The 23,768-nt window shown below is 40.4% G+C and overlaps 1 protein-coding gene and 1 pseudogene across 1 annotated transcript in view; one reads left to right on the top strand and one right to left on the bottom strand.

Moving 5' to 3' along the window:
- The window catches only part of SRGAP1 (SLIT-ROBO Rho GTPase activating protein 1), a 330,478-nt gene that overhangs the window by 287,245 nt on the left and 19,465 nt on the right, over positions 1-23,768 (bottom strand). The gene's annotated exons all lie outside the window — the stretch shown is intronic.
- Positions 13,213-13,530, top strand: LOC111551254 (annotated as a pseudogene).

Genomic DNA, 23,768 nt, shown 5'->3' with positions numbered 1-23,768 from the left:
ACACATGGAGATTATGGGAGCTACAATTCAAGATGAGATTGGGGTGGACACACAGCTAACCCATATCAACCCCTTATGGACGGGGACACTCTAATCAAGGGCCATCTTGGTCTGGAGACAACCACTGAGTTTTAATCCCCCATGAGATCTCCAGTTACCTCTAATCAAACAATCTTACATTATGGGGAGGGAGGCTGTTGAACACGGATTTGGGTAAGTAAATAATTTTTACTTACAGTTGGTAACTACTTTTAAAGAAGAAGGGATAAATTCATTGTCTATTTAGTAACTAATTCTATCCAAGAGTAATTAATATGAATGTTTTAAATAAATGGCCATGAACTTGCTTCCCCCTAACTTAGTGCTCCTAAAAGTGTGGCTCATGGATCAGTACTGGTTTGCCAATTGTTTACTACCAGTGCCCAAAGAAATACAGAGAAATTGAGAGTAAGCATTTAGAAAATGTAGGTGTTTATTGGATCTCATTATTAAAATGGGGACTTTGTATGTGTTTTGTATGTTTTTGTTTCTTTTTTTAATAATAATTCATTGTATTGTATTTTATAAAAGCATCAGTTCATGACAAATTAGGAACAAAACTAGGTCTTTACCACAGATAGTCTGAGAGGCACAGCTCCAAAATTCAGAGTATGTAAGTATGCAGAGGTGCATTTTTCCCCCTTAAAAAGAACACAGGGCAGGGTGAGGAAATTCACACTTGTGATCCTAGCACTTTGGAAGGCCAAGGCTGGAGGATCACTTGAGCCCAAGGGTTCGAGATCAGCCTGGGCAACATAGCATGACCTCATCGCTATTAATAACAAAAAAATTACAGAAAAAAAGCCAGGCATGGTGGTGCTCACCAATAATCCCAGCTGTTCAGGAGGCTGAGGTGGGAGGATCACCTGAGCCTGAAAGATTCAGGCTGCAGTGAGGCAGAATCACCAATAACTTCAGCCTAGGTGACATAGCAAGACCCTGTCTCAAAAAAAAAAAAACAGAAAAAAACAGTAAATTAACAGTAAAGTTTTTCAAAAATCATTTAGCCTTCAGAACATGATTCTCATTCAAGTTGGAAAGAACTACTGTTTATTGGGTTTATCTGTTTCAGACACTGAGGTTGGCCTTCAAATGCATGGTCTCTCTCAATTCTCAGCAACCCAACAAGGTGAGAATTAGCACTGTGTTACAGATGAGAAGACTGATCCCTACAAAAGCTGCATCACCAGCCAAGGACTTTGCAGCTAGAAGGTGGACTGTGAAACAGACTATCGAACTGTAAAGCCAGGTCTCTGTCCAACGTAACTCAGAATCTACTCAATTATGAATAAAAAGGTATACAGGTTTAATCTCACAGACAAACAAGGCATTCCCCATCATCCCCACTGTGTTGTAGAGACGTGGTCAAACTGACTAGAAAAATCAGTTCCCACACAGCTTCAGAAATCAAAAGCTGACAGTTTATCAGATATACACACTCTACACACACACACACACACACACACACAAATAGAGGAACGAAGCAATGAACAATCACAACTTTAGGGGCAACAATTTATCTCTGATTTTAAAAAGAGGATGCGAACATACTCTCAATTATCTTCCACAGGGATTAGAAAACTATGGTCCATTTTTACAAAGAGAACTTTACTAGAATACAGCCACGCCCATTCATTTCCATATTGTCTACGACTAGTCTTGGCTACAATGGTACAATAGAGAACTCGTGACAGAAATTGAAGAGCCCACAAAGCCTCAAATATTTGCTCCCTGGCTCTTCACAGAAAACGTTTGCTGACTCTTGCTTTATACTAATAAAGCAGGCAGCAGTACAGATGATGATTTCCATAAACAAATGCCCAATCACATTTCAGGCATTAGGATGAAGAATCTGATATAGCAACACTTCTCTAATGCTGTTCGCAGATAAAGAGAGCCTGACTTGTATTCTTGATATTTTTCCTTTGTCAACTTTTTAAAGGAGGGTATACTGTCTAAATAATTCTCCCAAATATAGATGGAAGAAAGGCAAAAGTGTTTTAAGTAATCCACAACATAGAGGCTCCATCATCAACTATGTAACAGCAGTGTGTGCAATCATCATTGGCTCCGGGTAAACATTCCAGGCACTTTCCATATATTTGTGAGGATTTCAGTCATCTGTCCAACAACCTCATGAAAGGGGGGCCACTGAGGCCTGGCAAGATTCAGTAACCTGACTAGAAAGATGGTATCTAAGCAGACTGCTGGGTGTAGAATTTGGTCTCAACACTCTCTGACTCTGAAACCTCTCTAGTGTTGCCGGTAGACACCACCACACATCTAAATTAGCCTCAAGACATAAAGTTTTATACCCAAATTTTATGAAATGATAATTTAATATTTTTGTCAATCAAGATGAAGTAACCAGATAGTTGTAACACTGTAACATTACTATAACATTGGAAACCAATGTTCCACCTACCCAACAACTTTATTTGCTTGAATGAGTCCATGTTGTGGTTTCAACAAAAGACAGAAAGAAAATGTGACTAAGACACATCTTAATTGCAGGCTTTTTTTGGTTCTAATGTGAATTGTATTTTCCTATTAGATTATATTTTCCAGAAGAATAATGTGCATTTAAATTTTCCCAAAGGGAAAAATACCTTTTCATGGGTTTATGTTTGCAAAGAAGTAAGAAGGTATTGGCAGAGAATCAATTTTCCCCAAAATACATATACACACACAAAATCAATACAGACTGCACAATTAAAGAAACATTCCCATCCATTATTATTTTACTTTTTTTGAGACGGAGTTTCACTCTTGCTGCCCAAGCTGGAGTGTAATGGTGCAATCTCGGCTCACTGCAACCTCGCCTCCCGGGTTCAAGCCATTCTCCTGCTTCAGCCTCCCAAGTAGCTGGGATTACAGGCATGTGCCACCACACTCAGCTAATTTTTTGTATTTTTGGTAGGAACTTGGTTTCACCATGTTAGCCAGGCTAGTCTTAAACTCCTGACCTCAGGTGACTACCTGCCCCGGCCTCCAAAAGTGCTGGGATTACAGGCATGAGCCACAGCGCCTGGCCCATTATTTTCAATTTCAATATTATTGCAGCTTTAAGAGGAGAAGAAGTTCAGGTAGAAAGCCTGGTTCATATTTTTTAAAAGGTTCATTAATAATTTCTAAGAAGATAAGGATGCAGTCAACCAAAATGATATAACCTATATTGAGAAAATAGTTAAATACTACCTGATCCTAAAAAGTTAAAATACTCTAGTTGGTGATTGACTTTTGTGCAAACAATAAATCACATGCTTATCTTAGAAGTCAACATTAGCATACATCATTCTGTTTGTCACAGTATTTTAGCCACAAACTGCTTCTCCCACAAGATATAGACTAATGTTAAATGGTAGAAACATCTTGAATTTTGTAGTATTTAAATATAATTCTTCTCCATCACAGGGTTGTATGCTTTTTGGAATTTGAGTTCCATAAACACTGTAATTTCACAGTTAAACATGTTTCCATGGTCATAAATATTCAAATTATATAATAAAGATAGTATAAGCAGCTGATAAAATGCGATTAACATTCATTTACAGTAGCTTAGCAGGCTTAACCAAATGATACTTCCCATAATAGGCTACAAGGTTCTGATTGCGTTAAGCTCCCTGATAATTCTTTTCTATCCTATGATATTTCAATACTATATCTGAGATTCCAAATATCACCATCAAGTGGATTGTAAGGTCTTTTGAAGTTCAAGAGTTCTAGGTTTCATGATATTAAAATTTTCTCCAAGCGTGTTTTCTGAGTTTGTACTTCTTAATTTCTTGTTCCCAAAAATGGTAGCTACTTACCATTTCTTCAGTCTTTTCAGTTTAACTCTAGAAAACTAAGACCTCTGACAAAAAATTCATCAAACCTTTTATGTTGGTTTCATGTAAATAAACACACTTTTTTAAAACAGAGCATTACTCTGGATTTCCTCTGCTACATTTAAGTTATATTCAGCAAAGCTGTCTCAGAGAGATACAATAAACATGATTGTTATGTTTTAAGCAATAAACACTGCTGTCAGCACATTACTTTCATTAAGTAAATTTTATCATTTGGCTTTATAAACAGCAGCTGGTAATTCTAGCTGAGTTTCCTTGTTTCTTAGTGATCAGCATGTCTTGGGAAGTGACTGCAACTAAGAAACTTTGTATATTGCAGAGACCTCTAAACTTGCAATCAACTACAGATTCAAATTACGTTCTTTTATAGAATTACAGATTTTCATATAAACAAATACACTCCTGTTGTCCCACCAAAATACCTTCCAAGCTGTTAAAAGTGTTCCTATTCTTGCTTAAAGTTATAATCTTAGGGCCAATCAAAAAGTATATCTAAGATAGTTTTGTCATAATCTTATTTATTGAGTTGTGTTGTAAATTTCAAAATCTATAACTTTTAAAAAAGTTTAAAGAAATCTCAGGGCCATTTTGTTTATAAAATAAGACAATAAACATATTTCTGGTTCAACAACATACCATTTAACACTGTGCAGTTTCATTTACATACATTTCAGCATTCATAAGAACATAAAAATTCTAAATTGGGAGCAACTAATATTTTTACAGCTTGATTATTAGTGACTTTCCTGCTAAAAAACTGAAATGAAATAGGAGAAAATACTTAGAAACTTCATCTTTGAGGGTACAAACAAATACACACACACACACACACCAAATATTAACTAAGCACTTATTATGTACTAGGTATTAGAGCCAGCTTGTATTTGACGGATATGGTCTTTAAGGACAGCTCATGACTGTAATCCCCAACACTTTGGGAGGCGGAGGAAGAGGATCACTTGAGCTCAGGAGTTCAAGATCAGCCTGGGCAACGCAGTGAGACCCCATCTCGACAAAACTAAAAAATTAGCTAGGTGTGGTGGCAGATGCCTGTAGTCCTAGATACTCAGGAGGCTGAGATGGGAGGGCCCTTTGAGCCCAGGAGGCTGAGGCTGCCATGAACTACAATCACGCAACTGCACTCTAGCCTGAGCAGCAGAGCAAGATCCTATCTCAAAAAAAATTAGGAAGGACCAAAGATGATGGAGAATAGAGGACAAACATTAAACAAGTAGTTACAATTAATTAATTACAATTACTTATAATTAATTACTTAATTATAATTAGAGTGAGTTTTAAAAAATATTTTATATATAATAAAAGTAATTATATCATAGCAGCAGTAAAAGCTCATATTTGAGAGTTCACTATAAGGCCAGGTATTCTTCTAGCGCTTTATATACTCATTCATTTAATCATCAATGTACTATACATTTGTTACAGAAAATTTGGAAAACAAACACACAAAGAAGCAGCTTTTAAATAACTATCCATTCCTTTTTCTCAGAAATAATAATTGTAATATATTCTGGTATATACTGTATTTTATTAATCATATTTTTCTCTCCTCATGAGATTTCTTAGTTTCTTTGTCGTTTAATACTCTTCAAAAGTCATACTTTCTAATGGTTCCATATTATTCTAACACTTTTACATATCACAATTGATTTGATTATTTACTGGCTCTTGAATATTTACATGGCTTATAATTTTCTTTTTCTTTCTTTCTCTGTCTCTTCTTTCTTTCTTTTCTTTCTTTCCTCTCTCTCATTCTCTCTTTCAGACAGAGTCTCGCTCAGTCACCTAGGCTGGAGTGCAGTGGTGCAGATCTCAAGTCACTGCAACCTCCACTTTCCAGACTCAAGTGTCCTCCCATTTCAACCTCCAGAGTAGCTGCATGCGACGATAGGCACACACTACCATGCCTGGCTAGTTTTTGTCTTTTTTGTAGAGACAGAATTTCATCATGTTACCAGGCTGGTCTTGAACTCCTGGGCTCAAGTGATCCTCCCAACTTGGGCTCCCAAAGTGCTGGAATTACAAGTATGAGCCACTGCTCCCAGCCATAATTTTCATGTTTTAAAGAAAACTATGACGAGCACTCTTTGTTTTTTGCTTTCGTTTTTGTTTTGAGAAAGAGTTTCGTTCTTGCTGCCCAAGCTGGAGTGCAATGGCGCAATCATGGCTCACCACAACCACCACCTCCCAGGTTCAAGCGATTCTCTTGCCTCAGCCTCCTGAGTAGCTGGGATTACAGACATGTGCCACCACGCCCGGCTAATTTTGTGTTTTTAGTAGAGACGGGGTTTCTCCATGTTGGTCAAGCTGGTCTCGAACTCCCGACCTCAGGTGACCCACCGCCTTGGCCTCCCAAAGTGCTGGGATTAGAGGCGTGAGCCACCACGCCAGGCCAACCATTCTTATACATAATATTCATCCTCATCTCTGATTATTTCCTCTGGAGAGATTTGTAAAAGTAAGATTACAGGCTGGGCACAGTGGCTTACGCCTGTAACCGCAGGCCTTTGGGAGGCCAGGTAGGTGGATCACCTGAGGTCGGGAGTTTGAGACCAGCCTGATCAACATGGAGAAACCCCATCTCTACTAAAAACACACAATTAGCCAGGCTTGGTGGCACATGCCTGCAATCCCAGCTATTCGGGAGGCTGAGGCAGGAGAATCGCTTGAACCCAGGAGGCGGAGGTTGCAGTGAGTTGAGATTGCGCCATTGCACTCCAGCCTGGGCAACAAGAGCGAAACTCCGTCTCAAAAAAAAAAGTAAGATTACAGAGCCAAATTGCACTGTAGAAAGACTGTATCAATTTTCACTCCCACTCCTAGTGAGAAATTATGTTTATCATACCATACCCTCAACTTCACAAAGTATTATTCTAAAAATTCCAACTGAAAAGTAAAATTGTATCTCATTGTGTGTGATCAACCTATGCAGCAAAGATTCCTTAGCTATGAGGAACATACTGACAATATGACAGGGACACATTTTTTTAAAGAGGACAGTTTGGCTGGGAGTGGTGGCTCATACCTGTAATCCCAGCACTTTGGGAGGCCGAGGCGATCAAGGCCGGATCACCTGAGATCAGGAGTTCGACACTAGCCTGGCCAACATGGCAAAACTGTCTCTACTAAAAATACATAATTAGCCAGGCATGGTGGCACATGCCTCTAATCTCAGCTACTCGGGAGGCTGAGGCAACAGAACTGCCTGAGCCCGGAAGGGGGAGGTTGCAGTGAGCCAAGATTGCGGCACTGCACTCCAGCCAGGGTTACAGAGGGAGGAGGAGGAGGAGAAGGAGGTGGAGGTGGAGGAGGAGGAGGAGGAAGAGGAGAAGGAGGAGGAGGAGGAGGAGAAGGAGATGACAGTTTACATCAAATAGGAATTAGATTTAGAAAACTTTAAGTGGCAAACATCAGACTCTAGAATTTAAGAAAAAGGGAGTAAAACTGAAGTTCCTTAATGCAAATACTTCCCACAAGAAGTCAGGACATTAGGATTTTTTTTCTCAGATTAAATTTGTGTTGAGGCATCTAAATGCCAAAATGGTAGAAGAAAATGGAAAGATCTGTAATTTGGCATACAAAACATACTGATTGAGAAAGTGACTCAAATGAAATAAAACGAAGAGGAGCATTTTATCAGAGAGGAGCTGACCATGGCAAAAGCTATGTATACAAACAACTTCACCATGGAGAGAGGGAATACACAGAATGCACGATCCATCATTTCCAAATGATTAAATGATTTACTACTACTTTCCAAAAAATCTCGAGAGTCATAACCGGGGATACTTTCACCACACCGTGTCTGGCCTTAAATTCTTTCCAGCTTGTCCCTCAAGAGCCCAAGAAATTTCTAGAAAATTGATACAACAGATAATGGACTCTTTGCATAGCTGAACTTACTGGGAAAAAAAATTAAAAACAAGAAATAGGAAAGTATTTCATCTTTGGAGAAATATGATACTGGATTAAACTTGAAGAATTCAAAGAGCTTAAAACACACACACACATGCATCCATACACACACACACACACACACACACGTACACATATGGCTATCCACTGTTGGCTAAAAGTTAAAACCTCTAGGACTGGTATTCTGGACACTGACATCTCACATGTACCCTGGACTGAGTGAGTTCAGTCAGGGACCCTGGCATCATGCCCATTACCAAAGAGTTAGGGGACAAGTGAATATATGCATTCTTCAGGGGAAAAATTCTAGGTTAGTCCAAAGAACAATTACAGATGATAAAGCATTTCCTACATTTTCATTGTTCCTATATAGAGAAAGGCACTCAGCAGAATTCTGTATATTTGTGAAGAAAATTCTTTTTCCTGAATGTATATGTTTTATCTGAAATGTATTTTTCTACCTAGAAGATACAGCAGTGAACTCCCAACATTTATTAATTAGTCTGCATTCACTAAATATCAATGGATACAGTAGCGATAACTAACATTTCCTTCAGTCAACAGAGAGTTATTATTTCATTCTAAGTGCCAGGAACTGTGTCATGTGCCAATAATACAGGGAAAATTCAGACTGGATCCCAGTCCTCAGAATGCTCACGGTTTGGCAGGCTAAACATACACTTTCATTAGCTAGCAAGTGTTAAAGGGCATTCACGTCTGTCGAGATGTAAAACCCCTGAAAGTGGCAGATTTCTCAGTAAAAATAAAATACTTTTTCTCTACAGACAGTATGAGAAGAGCAAAAAGATAAAAGAGATTCCAATGGAACTGATCCTTCTTCTTCAAACACTTAATTCCAAAGAAATATATATGCATTTATCACACAACTGACTCCATGAAGTCAATGTTCCCATGAAGGGAACATTCCAAATGAAAAGGAACACCTACCCCCATTCCTTCCCGCTTAGTAACAATATGGCTGCAATGCAGTCAGGTAACCCATTTCACATCGTATAAAATAAAATGTTTTAAAAAGAGTCAATTTTCTCAAACTAGAAATCACTTAAATCTCTTTCTGATAAGGCATCTTTTCATAACTTTTTAAATAATCAAATTTCTCACCTTCTGAAAATCAAGATAGCATTAATGATTATTATAACTAAAATGACAAATGAAGGCCAGGGAACAAAGCAAGATCCTATCTTTAGAAAAAAATAAAAATAATAAAATTAGCCAGGCGTGGTGGTTCATGCCTGTAGTCCCAGCTACTCAGGAAGGCGAAGTGGGAGTATCTCTTGAGCCTGGGAGCTCAAGGCTGCAGTGAGCCGTGATTGTGCCACTGCACTCTAGCCTGGCCAACAGAGTGAGACTTTGTCTCAAAAAAAAGACAAATGACAGAAGTAAGTTGTAAAGTAACCTGCAATGGCTGATATGATGGAACTGAACCCCCAACTGAAAATTTAACAAAGTTAAACACGCCATATGAAAATCTTTTAAATTTATTAGCCAGGATAGGAAAAGTAAGAAAATTACATTTGTTGCACATCTAAATCTAAGCCACGCTTTTACAACAACTTTCCAAGAGCTACCTAATTTAATCCCACAAACAGTGCTCTGATTCCTGAGTTATAGAGGAGCCTGTTGCTCAGGCCAGAGTACAAGGGCACGATCTTGGGTCACTGCAGCCTCCACCTCCCGGATTCAAGCAATTCTCCTGCCTCAGTCTCCCAAGTAGCTGGGATTACGGGCATGTGCCACCACGCCTAGCTAATTTTGTATTTTTAGGAGATGGGGTTTCGCCATGTTGGCTAAGCTGGTCTTGAACTCCTGACTTCAAATGATCCACCCACCTCAGCCTCCCAAAGTGCTGGGATTTCAGGCATGAGCCACCAGGCCTGGCTTGCCTCGTTTATTTAATCAGAACAAACATGCCTGCCCACTCCATAAAAGAGTTGGGAGAATCAAGTGTTGTCTGTGCATGTACAAGTGTGCTTTGGAAAACTGTACAGCACCATGTGTAGTGTTACTGGTTCTGTAACTTTTTAAAGGGGAAGAAATATATAAAAGTTGCAAATGAGGAAGCAAATTATGCCTTGTAAAAGGAAGAAGTCTACCAATTCACCTGTTCAAACTTCTTTGTGAAGGGCTAGGCTGCCTACCCTTTAAAGGATTTAAGCAAAAGCCCTATTACTACTTGTCTGAGATTCTGGCTGGGTAGAGGGAAGTTGGATTAGATGATATTAATGTCCATTCTACTTCTAACATTTTCCAAGGCCAAAAACAGATTGAACAGAATCGTTCCCACAGGAAAGGAATACCTTTTTCCCTTTAGTACCTTTATCCTGACTTTAAAAATGTTTTGGGGCTGGGCACGGTGGCTCACACCTGTAATCCCAGCATTTTGGGAAGTCGAGGTGGGCGAATTGCTTGAGGTCAGAAGTTTGAGACCAGCCTGGCCAACATGGTGAAACGCTGTCTCTACCAAAAATACAAGAAGTTAGCCAGGTGGGGTGGTGCACGTCTGTGGTCCCAGCTACTCGGGAGGCTGAGGCAGGAGAATTGCTTGAAGCGGGGAGGTGGAGGTTGTAGTGAGCCGAGATCACACCACTGCACTCCAGACTGGGTGACAGAGCAAGGCTCCATTGCAAAAATAAGCAAATAAATAATAATAATAAATAAAAATGTTTTGGATTATTCATAAATGCAAAAAACATGGTTCAAAAGAGAAAGAACTTTGATCACCTGTAGACGTAAAAGTTCAGGTAATCATCTTCTCACTTCACCTCTTCAGTCTTTCTTGCCCCAGTGGTTTACTTACCTCTGGACGGTGGTTCATCTCTTAGATAGGCTTGAATCAGTAGTCTTCAGGCCTTTTTTTTTTTTTTTTAAGAGATAGGGTCTCACTCTGTCACCCAGGCTGAAGTGCAATGGTTCAATCATAACTCACTATAGCCTAGATCTCCTAGGTTCAAGTGGTCCTCTCACCTTAGCCTTCTGAGTAGCTGAGATTACAGGTGCGAGTAACTGTGCCCAGCAACCCCAAACATTTTTGTGATAGACCCCATAAAAAAAGAGCATTATCTCAATATGTGTCTATTTCCACATTTATAGATTATGCATGTGTGTTATTCTGTGAATATATTTTAGGTATTACATATACAATAAAACATAAAAGGAGACAATAAAAAAGATGACATTTTCTTCCAGTACAGCACTGTGTGTCTTAATCTCCACTTTGTAAATCTGATAGATCAGTCACTTCTTCCTCCCATGAGTGGTAAAGTCCTCTTGATTCCACCTTTCATATCTCCTTCATATCTCTCAAGGCTAAGATGAAACTGAGGCCTTCAGCATGCTACTAAAGAGTACAAGGAGACCTTTAAACTGGCCTCCCTCCACTCAGTGTTTTTCAGTCTATCTTTCATGCTCACGTTTGACCTTATCACTTTCCATAGCTCCCTACTGTCCACAAAATCTAACTGTTTGGCCAGGCGCATGGCTCACGCCTATAATCCCAGCACTTTGGGAGGCCGAGGTGGGTGGATCACGAGGTCAGGAGATCGAGACCACCCTGGCTAACACAGTGAAACCCCATCTCTACTAAAAATACAAAAAATCAGCTGGGCGTGGTGGCAGGCACCTGTAGTCCCAGCTACTCGGGAGGCTAAGGCAGGAGAATCACTTGAACCCCGGAGGCTGAGGCTGTAGTGAGCTGAGATCGCACCACTGCACTCCAGCCTGGGCAACAGGGTGAGACTCCATCTCAAAAAATAAAAATATATAAATAAAATCTAACTGTTTATATGGCATTCAGCCAAGGCTTATATAACATAATAGATGTCATTTTACTGGCTATGTCATCTCTGGTAAATTCAACTTTCTCCATTTTCTTTTCTTGTTTTTTGGTGATGGATTTTCACTCTTGATGCCCAGGCTGGAGTGCAATGGCTCAATCTCAGCTCACTGCAACTTCTGCCTCCTGAGTTCAAGCAATTCTCCTGCCTCAGCCTCCTAACTAGCTGGGATTACAGGCATGCACCACCACACCCAGCTAATTTTTTTGTATTTTTAATAGAGATGAGGTTTCACCATGTCAGTCAGACTGGTCTTGAGCTCCTGACCTCAGGTGATCCACCTGCCTTCACCTCCCAAAGTGCTGGGATTATAGGTGTGAGCCACTGCACCCAGCCAACTTTCCTCAGTTTTCTAATCTAGAAAATGGGATAATGGGGTTAGCAGTGTGTATCTCATATATTTCTTGTGAGATTTAAGCAAAATGTAAAATTCACTTACACTGCCAGGCACAAACTGTATGCCCAATAGCTATTATTAGCATTACCTGTCATTCTTATTATCTCTTACTACTCTGTTCAAGGCACTTAAAACACTAAGCTCATGATTGTTAAGAAGGAAACATGTTAGAATCATTTGAGGAGCCTTTCCTCTACCTGGAATGCCCCTCCTTTCCTAGAGAACTCCTCATCCATCAAGGTCTAGCCCAGATGTCTCTCTCATGAGTTTGTATTGTACTCTCCCAGGCAGAATGAATTTCTTCCTCCACAATATTCCCATAAATTAAGATATCTCTAACAGACTCTACGGCAAATCTTTGTTTACTTTTCCACCTTAAAACCAGGATACAAACCACAAAAAGACACGGACTGTGTTTCACTATTCATTCAACAAACACTGCCTGAGTGACTACTATAAGACAAAAAAGGGTCCCAATAAAAAAACAAATCCCTGTCCTTGATAAATCTATAAAGATATTCAATAGCTGTTTGTTGAATGAGTGAACTTATGATACTTAATTCCAGCATGACTGTAAATGAATGTAAACCGGTGACCCAGAATCAAATACTTCAATTATCTTAACAATATAATGGAGTCACAGTACATTTAATCTATTGGAGTTGAACCACGTGTCTATGTTTACTTGGAAGGGAAGAAAGGAGAAAGGACAAAATCCTATTTTCCCTAACATCTTTTCCCTCTTTCAACTAGACCGTGGCCACAGGCAAGTGTGGGGTCGTAGCCCACAAGCAAAGAGAAATTTAAATCAATTTCTGGCTTCAGAGCTTTCATGGATGCACTTCTTGGTGACCTGGGGATTTTCAAGGGTAATTTTACAAAATGTTTTCTCCTTGTTGTCTGACTTGAGATCCTACACCTCATGTAAGTTGTAGGTCCCATATAACTACTGTTAAAGCAATTTCATACATTGCCAGTAGACTAGGGTACAAAAACAATCAAACAGGTGCTCTCATGAAACATAACGAAATATTCTATTTAAAGAAAAACTCCCGGTTATGCGAGACCTGTACAAGACGAGGATCTCAGTCGCTATTTCTTGTTTTCATCATATAGATAGAACAGCCCTGCTGCAAAGATGGTCAATGTACCTAAACCCGAAGAACCTTCTGTAAGAAGTGTGGCAAGCATCAGCCTCACAAAGTGACACACTATACGGGCAAGGATTCCTTGTATGCCCAGGGAGAGGCGCTATGATCAGAAGCAGAGTGGCTATGGTGGGCAGACAAAGCCAATTTTCTGGAATAAGGCTAAGACCACAAAGAAGATTGTGCTAATTAGGCTGGAATGTGCTGAGCCTAACTGCAGATCCAACAGGATGCTGGCCATTAAGAGATGCAAGAATTTTGAATTAGGAGGAGATAAGATGAGAAAGGACCAAGTGATCCAGTTCTAAACTTTGGAATATTTTTCTTTTAATTTTGAAGAGAAAATGTTGAAGCCATAGAAAAATTGCCTGTAGGAAAATAAATACAGTGATATTCTTACACCAAAAAAGAAAAGAAAAGAAAAAAGAAAAACTCCCAACCTCACGCTAACTTGCATGAGCCATAACCTACAAAAAACCTGTACTTCAGTTGTCCTAGAGTCAGGTGTCAAACGTGATGACTGTCCTAAGAGCTGGTGGTAACTGTAGAAAACTGAAATGCGCTAGCGAAGCCCTAAGAAGAGTTACATTGTCCTGTGTTCTTTTTCCTTAGTTCAAAAGCACCTGCAGATTTGCAGGGAAATTGAACCATTAATCCTCAAGGGCTCATCAGACTCCCTCCCACTTTAGATTTCAATTTACCCAGGTGTGGCATGAAAAGGCGCTTTATAATTTGGGAACGGAACAAAATATGAAAATGAAGGAAAAATGGCAAAGCAAAAAGCAAGGAGCTACATACATTTTCTAGAATCTTAGTTTAAATAGCCATGATTTGATGTCCATTGAGAGCAATTGTAAGAAAGGTAAAAGATCTTTGGGAAATTGGGAGGAAAATTAGCATTTAAATTGGCTACCTTAAGAAAGTTACAAAATCGCTTGCTTTTTACAGCAGTAGTTCCCAAAGTGTGGTCCTTGACCTACAGCATCAGTCTCACCTGGTAACTTGTTACAAATGCGAATTTGGGGGCTTGAGGTGGGGCCTGTGTCAAGTGGTTCTACCAGAATTCCTAGCACCACTCAAAGAGGACCAACAACAAAGGGTGAACACTTAAATAAAATCAAGAGAAGAGATAGAAGCTGAAGAGATACAACTTCTTTCCCAAGAAAATCAAGCTGGGAAGGCAGGGAGAGGTGGCTCACTCCTATAATCCCTAATCCCAGCACTGAGGCAGGTGGATTGCTTGAGCTCAGGAGTTCAAGACAAGCCTGGCCAACATGGAAAACCTCCGTCTCTACTAAAAATACAAAAATGAGTTGGGCATGGTGACGCACGCCTGTAGTCCCAGCTACTCAGGAGGTTGAGGCAGGAGAATCATTTGAACCCCAGAAGCGGAGGTTGCAGTGAAAGAGGAGATCGCACCACTGCACTCCAGCCTGGGCAACAGAGCAAGACTCTTTCTCAAAAAAAAAAAAAAAGATAGGGAGAAACCTCTTCATTTGGAAACTAGCAAAGCCATGTGATGGAAGTAACAAACAAGGAGCTGAGGCAGTGACTCTTATTATCCATGTGATGGAAGTAACAAGGAGCTGAGGCAGTGATTCTTATAATCCCTAGGAACAGGGCACAGGATTTTAGCAAGAGTATTCATTCCAATTTAGGATTTTAAAAAATATTTCTCCCCAAACTGCCTTTTCTTTTTTTTTCTTTTACTTTTTTTTCTTTTTAGATTTATTTCTTCTCTACAGGCAAGTTCTACCCAAACCGTTTTTTCTAATGCCTATAAAGAGGCAGCTCCATCATGAGTTTCCTCATCAAATAATCCACTGAGGTGATAATAAAACAACAATTTTCTGTTAGCACATAATTGTTGAACAACAATAACAAAAAGATACAGACTTTTATCTGAACTTATAAACTCTCTTAGGTTAAAGATGGCAATCATTCTTCCTAGTTTTTTGGAAGTTTAAATGGAATGAATGGCATGCAATGTAAGCATTTAACCTTTCTTTAAGGTGGCATCCTGATGTAGCGCTGCAGGATGGTTGCAGCACTGGTTTGGACCCCGGTGGCGCCACCATTTACCAGCTATGTGATCTTGGGAAAAAGACCTCAAGTTTCTAAGTTTTGAGTTTCTTTTTCCCTACCTGTAATGTGACACCAATATGACCTCCCTTAAAAAAGAACACACTGTGAATGCAAGCCGCTGTTACTGAGACATTAACCATAACCCCAGGCAACACTCATATTGTATCTACTAGGCTGATCCAAAAGTAATATCGGTTTTTGCTATTACTTTTGCACCTACCTAATAGTAAACTTTCATACAGGATTTCAGGCATTTTGGATTCGATTACAAGTATCAGTATAAACCCAAGCTTTCTTCTGAGTCACCATTAAGGAGATAATCAAATTATAACGACTTTAATGGCATAGTGCATACTTATAGATGAACACAGGAAAAATCAAGAGTTAAGTTATGGAAGACTTGTGAGAATAAGGTGCTGACCAAGGACATTGAGTGAGTGTTTGGGGTGTTTTAGAAGGGTGCTGCCCTGTGCAAAGGAAGGAAAGAAACACATATACACACACACATACATACCATATGCTGTGGTTTGAATGAGTCCCCCAAAAAGCATGTGTTACAAACTTAGTCCCCAGTGCAGTAGTGTCAGGAGGTGGAACTTTCAAGAGGTGATCAGACCATGAGGGGTTTGCCTTCCTGAATGAATTAATGCCATTATTGTTATCTCTGGAGTGGGCTCCTTATAAAAGATACATTTGGCCCTCTCTTACAGTATCTCTTGCCCTTTCTTTGCCTTTCTACCATGGGATGATATAGGAAGAAGGCCCTCATCCGATCACAGACCTTTCATCTTGGACTTCCCAGCAACCAGAACTGTGAGCCAATAAATACATTTTCATTATAAATTACCTAGTCTGTGGTAGTCTGTTATAGCAGCACAAAACAGACCTCAGTGTCTTAACATGGTACATATATATCCTATCTGGAAGCAAATGAGAGGATTATGTCTTTGAGAGTCAGATGGAATAACTATTAGTTTTTTTAATTTGTCTGACAGATTATTTATTTTTGACACAACTAGTGAACAGTAACTAGTGCCGGTTAATGGTAGAGCAATCTACATCTCTAGCAACAATGCCACCACCAACAACAAAATCATAGCAATTCACTTTTCTGAAAATTATACTAAAACTAGATCTTATCAACAGAGAAGCCAATACCAGTTATCAAGAGAATAAGAAAGTGGTCTGACCTTTTAGAACTACTGATACCATTTAAAAGTTAAGGAGACACTTGCAGATCTTGTGATGAGAGTGGTCTCCTTATAAAAATATTACCTCTGCCCCTATTAAAATAGTACTCCCCTGCTGCACATAGAAAATAGAATTCAGGCCAGGGGCAGTGGCTCATGGCTGTACTCCTAGCACTTCTGGAGGCCAAGGCTGGCATATCGCTTGAGCCAAGGAGTTCAAGGCCAGCCTGGGAAACATAGCAAAACCCCATCCATCTCTACAAAAAAATTAGCCAGGTTTGCTGGTGTGCTCAGCTACTCGGGAGGGCTGAGGTGGGAGGCTCATCTGAGCCCAAGAAGTCAAGGCTGCAGTGAGCTGAGATTATGCCACTGCACTCTAGCTTGGGCAACAGAGCAAAAGCCTGTAAAAATATATAGACAGCCAAGCACGGTGGTTCACGCCTGTAAGCCCAACACTTTGGGAGGCTGAGGCAGGCAGATCACCTGAAGTCAGGAGTTTGACATCAGGCGGGCCAACCTGGTGAGACTCCGTCTCTACTAAAAATACAAAAAATTAGCTGGGTGTGGTGGTGAATGCCTGTAATCCCAGCTACTTGGGAGGCTGAGGGAGAAGAATCGCTTGAAACCGGGAGGCAGAGGTTGCAGTGAGCCGAGATTGTGCCAGTGCACTCCAGCCTGAGCAACAGAGTGAAATTCTATCTCAAAAAATAATATATATATATATATATGAAAATAGAATTTATTAGCCCTTTAGATTCTCTTAATGATGATGTAAGAAATTGTAATAAAATGCCTCTTTGTAGCCAAATGTTATAGGAAGCCTAACAACACAATACTTTTTAACATTGGGCAAAGCATAGCTTCTGGTGATAAATAGCTCCCTGCTTTTCTAAAGCACCATTAACATCCGCATTTTTTTAGTGTTTGCTTTGCAACATTTTAATCTGTTAAGTAATTTCAACTTCTTTGGAGATGAGTAAGTTTTAAATTTTATTTTTTAAATGTCACTAATTAAGACCATAGCTTCTGGTAGTAGTAAATAATATTATTATAGCAACTCATTGTTATTGAGCCCTTACTACATGCCAAAAAAAAGTGTTAAGCTCTTTGAAGGTATTATCTCATTTAATCATTAAGCCTCACAATAATCTTATAAGATACATTCATCTTATAAGACTGATTCATCACATCCATTTTTCAGATTAAAAAATTGAGGTTCCAGAGTAGCCATAATTTGAATTGGCTTTATCCAAGGTCTCAACCTCTACACTGTGTTGACTCTTTAAATGAAGTTCAATCACTGAAACTGACACAGATAAAAGAACAGAGGTGGCTATTGGTAAATGCCACCACTATTCCATTTGAAAGACAATCTTGTTTCTTCTCTTTTTTTTTTTTTTTTTGAGACGGAGTCTAGCTCTGTTGCCCAGGCTGGAGTGGGATGGCCTGATCTCTGCTCACTGCAAGCTCTGCCTCCCAGGTTCACGCCATTCTCCTGCCTCAGTCTCCCGAGTAGCTGGGACTACAGGCACCCGCCACCACGCCAGGCTAATTTTTTCTGTTTTTAATAGAGACAGGGTTTCACAGTGTTTGCTAAGATGGTCTTAATCTCCTGACCTTGTGATCTGCCCGCCTCGGCCTCCCAAAGTGCTGGGATTACAGGCATGAGCCACCGCGCCAGGCCCGAAAGACAATCCTGTTTCTAAATCAAAAAAGAAAAACAAGTAATACCAATAACTCTTTTTTTTTTTTTTTTTTTTTTTGAGACGGAGTCTCGCTCTGTAGCCCAGGCTGGAGTGCGGTGGCGCGATCTCCGCTCACTGCAAGCTCCCCCTCCCGGGTTCGCGCCATTCTCCTGCCTCAGTCTCCCGAGTACCTGGGACTACAGGCACCCGCCACCACGCGGGGCTAATTTTTGTATTTTTAGTAGAGACGGGGTTTCACCATGTTAGCCAGGATGGTCTTCATCTCCTGATCTCCTGATCCGCCTGTCTCGGCCTCCCAAAGCGCTGGGATTACAGGCATGAGCCACTGCGCCCGGCCCAATATCAATAACTCTTAAAGGGATAAGGCAACTCTTTATGTTTATGTTTATATGGCATGATGCAGACTAGCACTACTCAGATGAAGGTCAGCAAACTGTTCATTTCAGATCCACAATGAGATATGGAGCTTAGGCTAGAATCTAAAGCATCACATCACTAACCACCGTTTAGTTTAGTAGCAAGATTTTCTGAATAAAGAAAGCAGTGTGGAGGCTAGGTGTAGTGGCTCACGCTTGTAATCCCAGAACTTTGTAAGGCCAAGGTTAAGAGGATCGCTTAAGTCCAGGAGTTCCAGACCACCCTGGGCAACATGGCGAAATACAAAAATTAGCTGGGCATAGTGATGAACATCTGTAGTACCAGCTACTCAGGAGGCTGAGGTGGGAGGATCAGTTGAGTCCAGGAGATTGAGGCTGCAGTGAGCCATGAGCGTGCCACTGCACTCTAGCCTGGATGACAGAGTGAGAGCCTGTCTCAAAAAAAAAAAAAAAAAGAAGGACAGAAATGTCATGATTTACCTTATCTCCTCCCTTACCTCCTCATAGACTGGTAACAAACACGTTGCTGACCAGCACTGGTCTATGAACTATGACTGAGTAGCACTGGTATAGATAGATGATACATTGCTGAGAAAAAAAAAAAAAGGCTATATTAACTATTCTGCAAATTATCCCATTTGTTCAATAAGTAAATAAATAGATTAACTACTATAAATATAAATAAATACAAATGATGCCATTGGAAGGATGTATTCAGTTGGTGCAAATGTACTCATGGATTCTGCATTGCTGAAATTTGCTGTCTGATATTAGAATACATTCTTCCATAATTGTGGTTATGTTATACATCATTTTAATGCATATTTCTCACTTTATGTTTTCTTGCTAATGACTTATTACTTGCTGTTTATTTTATATTTATTTTAGACAATGGAAATGATGTTAGACAAAAAGCAGATTCGAGTGATATTTAAGTTAAAAATGGGTCATAAAGCAGTGGAGACAACTCACAATATCAACAACACATTTGGCCCAGGAATTGCTTATGAACATACAGTGCAGTGGTAGTTCAAGAAGTTTTGCAAAGGAGATGACAGGCTTGAAGATGAGGAGGTTTAGTGACCGGCCAACGGAAGCTGACAATGACCAGTTGAGAGCAACCATCAAAGCTGATCCTCTTACAACTACACAAAAAGTTGCCAAAGAACAACATCGACCATTTTACAGTCATTCAGCATTTGAAGCACACTGGAAAGGTGAAAAAGCTTGATAAGTGGGTGCCTCATGAGCTGAGCAAAAAAAAAAAAAAAACCTCATCATTTTGAAGTGTTGTTTTCTCTCATTGTGTGAAACAATAACGAACCATTTCTCAATCAGATTGTGACATGTGGTATAAAAAGTGGATTTTATGCCACAACCAACAACGATGAGCTGAGTGGCTGAACTGGGAGAAGCTCCAAAGCAATTCCTAAAGCCAAACTTGCACCAAAAAAAAGGTCATGGTCATTGTTTGCTGGTCTGCTGCTGGTCTGAGCCGGTCTGATCCACTATAGCTTTCCGAATCCCAGGAACACCATTACATCTGAGACGTATGCTAGGCAAATGGATGAGATGCACCGAAAACTGCAACACCCGCAGCCAGCATTGGTCAATAGGAAAGGCCCAATTCTTCTCCATGACAATGGCCAAAGGAACTTCGCACGACCAACGCTTCAAAAGTTGAAGGAATTGGGTTACAAAGTTTTGCCTCATCCACCGTATTCACCTGACCTCTCGCCAACTGACTGCCACTTCTTCAAGCATCTCAATGACTTTTTGCAGGGAAAACACTTCCACAACCAGCAGGATGCAGAAAATGCTTTTCAAGAATTTGGTGAATCATGAAGCACACATTTTTTTTGGTGGGGGTGGGGGGACTGAATCTCGTTCTATCGCCCAGGCTGGAGTACAGTGGCAGGATCTTGGCTCACTGCAACCTCTGCCTCCTGGGTTCAAGCAATTCTCCTGCCTTAGCCTCCCAAGTAGCTATGATTACAGGTGCCTCCTGCCTCCACCTCCTGGGTTCAATTCTCGTACCTCAGCTCCTGAGTAGCTGAGACTGCAGGTGCATGCCACCATGCCCAGCTAATTTTTGTATTTTTAGTAGAGACGGGGTTTCACCATGTTGGCCAGGCTGGTCTTGAACTCCTGACCTCATGTGATCCTCCCTGTGATCCGCCCGCCTCAGCCTCCCAAAGTGCTGGGATTACAGGAGTGAGTCACCGTGCCCGGCCCATAGATTTTCACTCTACAGGAATAAACAAACTTATTTCTCATTGGCAAAAATGTGTTGATTATAATGGTTCCTATTTTGATTAATAAAAATGTGTTTGAGCCTAGTAATAATGATTTAAAATTCATGGTGCAAAAGCACAATTACTTTTGCATGTAATACTCTGTATGTAATACTCTGAACCATTAAGAGTAGTTATCTTTGGAAAGGTGAGAACTTTCATTTTCTGCCTTATCAATCTCTATTTTAGCCAACAAGTTGATTTTTTATATAACCATAAAGTTATATGAGTGGAATTTTTTGTTTGTTTGTTTGTTTTTGTTTTTTTTGAGACGGAGTTTCACTCTGTCGCCCAGGCTGGAGTGCAGTGGCGGGATCTCAGCTCACTGCAAGCTCTGCCTCCTGGGTTTACGCCATTCTCCTGCCTCAGCCTCCTGAGTAGCTGGGACTACAGGCGCCCGCCACCTCGCCCGGCTAGTTTTTTGTATTTTTTTTTTTTTGAGACGGAGTCTCACTCTGTCGCCCAGGCTGGATTGCAGTGGCCGGATCTCAGCTCACTGCAAGCTCCGCCTCCCGGGTTCACGCCATTCTCCGGCCTCAGCCTCCCGAGTAGCTGGGACTACAAGGGCCCACCACCTCGCCCGTATTTTTCAGTAGAGATGGGGTTTCACCATGTTAGCCAGGATGATCTCAATCTCCTGACCTCGTGATCCACCCGTCTCGGCCTCCCAAAGTGCTGGGATTACAGGCTTGAACCACCGCGCCCGGCGTTTTTTGTATTTTTTAGTAGAGACGGGGTTTCACCGTGTTAGCCAGGATGGTCTCAATCTCCTGACCTCCTGACGGGGTTTCACCGTGTTAGCCAGGATGGTCTCTATCTCCTGACCTCGTGATCCACCCGCCTCGGCCTCCCAAAGTGCTGGGATTACAGGCTTGAGCCAACGCGCCTGGCCGAGTGGAATTTTTTTAAAACAGAAAATGTTTTATTTTCCCAGGCCAACAATTTTTTCTAATTCACTAAAGTTGATCATTTATTTGGATTTCCTTTGTTTTTACCTAATGTTCTTTTTCTGTTGCAGGATCCTATCTAGACACCATGTTATGTTTAGTCCCCATTTACTCCTTAGGCTCCCCTTAGCTACTAAGTCTTCTGCAACCTAACATTTATTATTATTGCTTTCAAGGCCAGAGTTTATAAAAGTGGTAATACATTCACATATTTTGAGCATTCCACGTGACAGACAGTTCAACACTTTACTTGTCTCAGCAATGCTCTGAAATGGGTACTGTCATTACCACTATTTTAATGGCAAGGAAAGTAAGGCAAAGTGAGATGAACTAATTTGCCCATAGTTAAACTGCCAGAAAGTAGCTGAGCTGGGTGATGTAGACCCTAGCAGTTTGACTCCTGAGGCCATGCTACAAACTACTAGGTTATATGAGACGTATACAAATCTACATGAGTGTGCTTATTTCAGAGCGTTATATGGTATCTGAAAATGGGGCGTGGTATTATGAGACTGTGAAATACCCAAAAGATGGATAACCACAATTATAATAAAATTTTTGTTTCACAGTGCACAAGGCTTTCTGTACATTATTTTACAACGTAATTCCAAGATTGCTGGAAGAAATCTTGGAATTAGATGCTAAACAGAAAAGAACCTGAAGTACAGTTCCCGTCTTCAAAGAAGATACTTACTCACAGATTAGGTATTTGGAGAATACTGTTACATTAAGTTTAACCTAAAGCTGCCTTCTCATATATTTTAAGTTTAGTGTAAAGGTTTCTCCGGACATAGAAAACTGAAACCTTACTGGAAATATAAACAGACTATAACCTACTCTTGTGCGAATCACCAAATTTTGGCCAATTAAAGGTGGCCAGGGGTTCAAACTGTATTCAAATAAGGCAAATGCCAAGCTGTAACCAATCCACCTGTTTCTGTACCTCATTTCTGTTTTCTATACATCACTTTCCCTTTTCTGTCCATAAATCTTCTTCCACCATACGGCTGCACTGGAGTCTCTCTGAGCTTATTACTCTGGCTTGGGAGACAGCCCAAATCACAAATTGTTATTTGCTCAATTAAACTCTGTTAAATTTAATTTGTTTAAACTTTTTCTTTTAACAATACAGATAGATGTGTATAATTAAAACTCTTAGCTCTAGAATAATACAGTCTGGAAATCTTTCAAACATAGATTTTTGGTGACACATTTGAGAGTTCCCATAAACACTGTCAATACAAGTGCAAGAGAAGTTCAATAAAAAATGGAGGAACTGTGGTCCGGCGTGGTGGCTCACGCCTATAATCCCAGCACTTTGGGAGGCCAAGGCAGGCAGATCACTTAAGGCCAGGAGTTCGAGATCAGCTTGGCCAACACGGTGAAATCCCGTCTCTACTAAAGACACAAAATTAGGCAGGCATGGCAGCACATGCCTGTCATCCCAGCTACTCGGGAGGCTGAGGCATGAGAATTCCTTGAACCCGGGAAGCGGAGGTTGCAGTGAACCTAGATCATGCCACTGTACTCCAGCCTGGGCAATAAGGTAAGAAAGACACTGTCTCAAAATAAAAAAAAAAAGAGCAACCATTTGAAAAGGCATTCATTTCTTTTTTGTAATACTGTACTCAGAAAACTCTTTTCTAAGGAACACAAAAACTAACACATTTTCTCTTCTAAATTCTCAAAACCTACCAGCTTTCTGTGCTGCACCATTATCAAGCAATGTTTCCACTGTCATGATGTAAATAAAAGTGAAAACTCGTCACAGCCAAAGAAATGGTGAGCCAATTAATCAAGCCCTGGGGTCAGCCAAAGAAAACAGTTCTTGCCTTTTCTAGTGCAAGTTTCTAAAAAGGTGCTCTTTTTCCCTACCTCTTCTCTACCAACAGGGAATGGGCAGAACTCAGTCCTGCAGCAATGATCAAACCTCTCGTTCACTGAGTT

Source organism: Piliocolobus tephrosceles, chromosome 10 (genome assembly GCF_002776525.5).
Source record: "Piliocolobus tephrosceles isolate RC106 chromosome 10, ASM277652v3, whole genome shotgun sequence".
Classification (NCBI taxonomy): domain Eukaryota; kingdom Metazoa; phylum Chordata; class Mammalia; order Primates; family Cercopithecidae; genus Piliocolobus; species Piliocolobus tephrosceles.
This window is presented reverse-complemented; position numbering and strand designations above follow the sequence as displayed.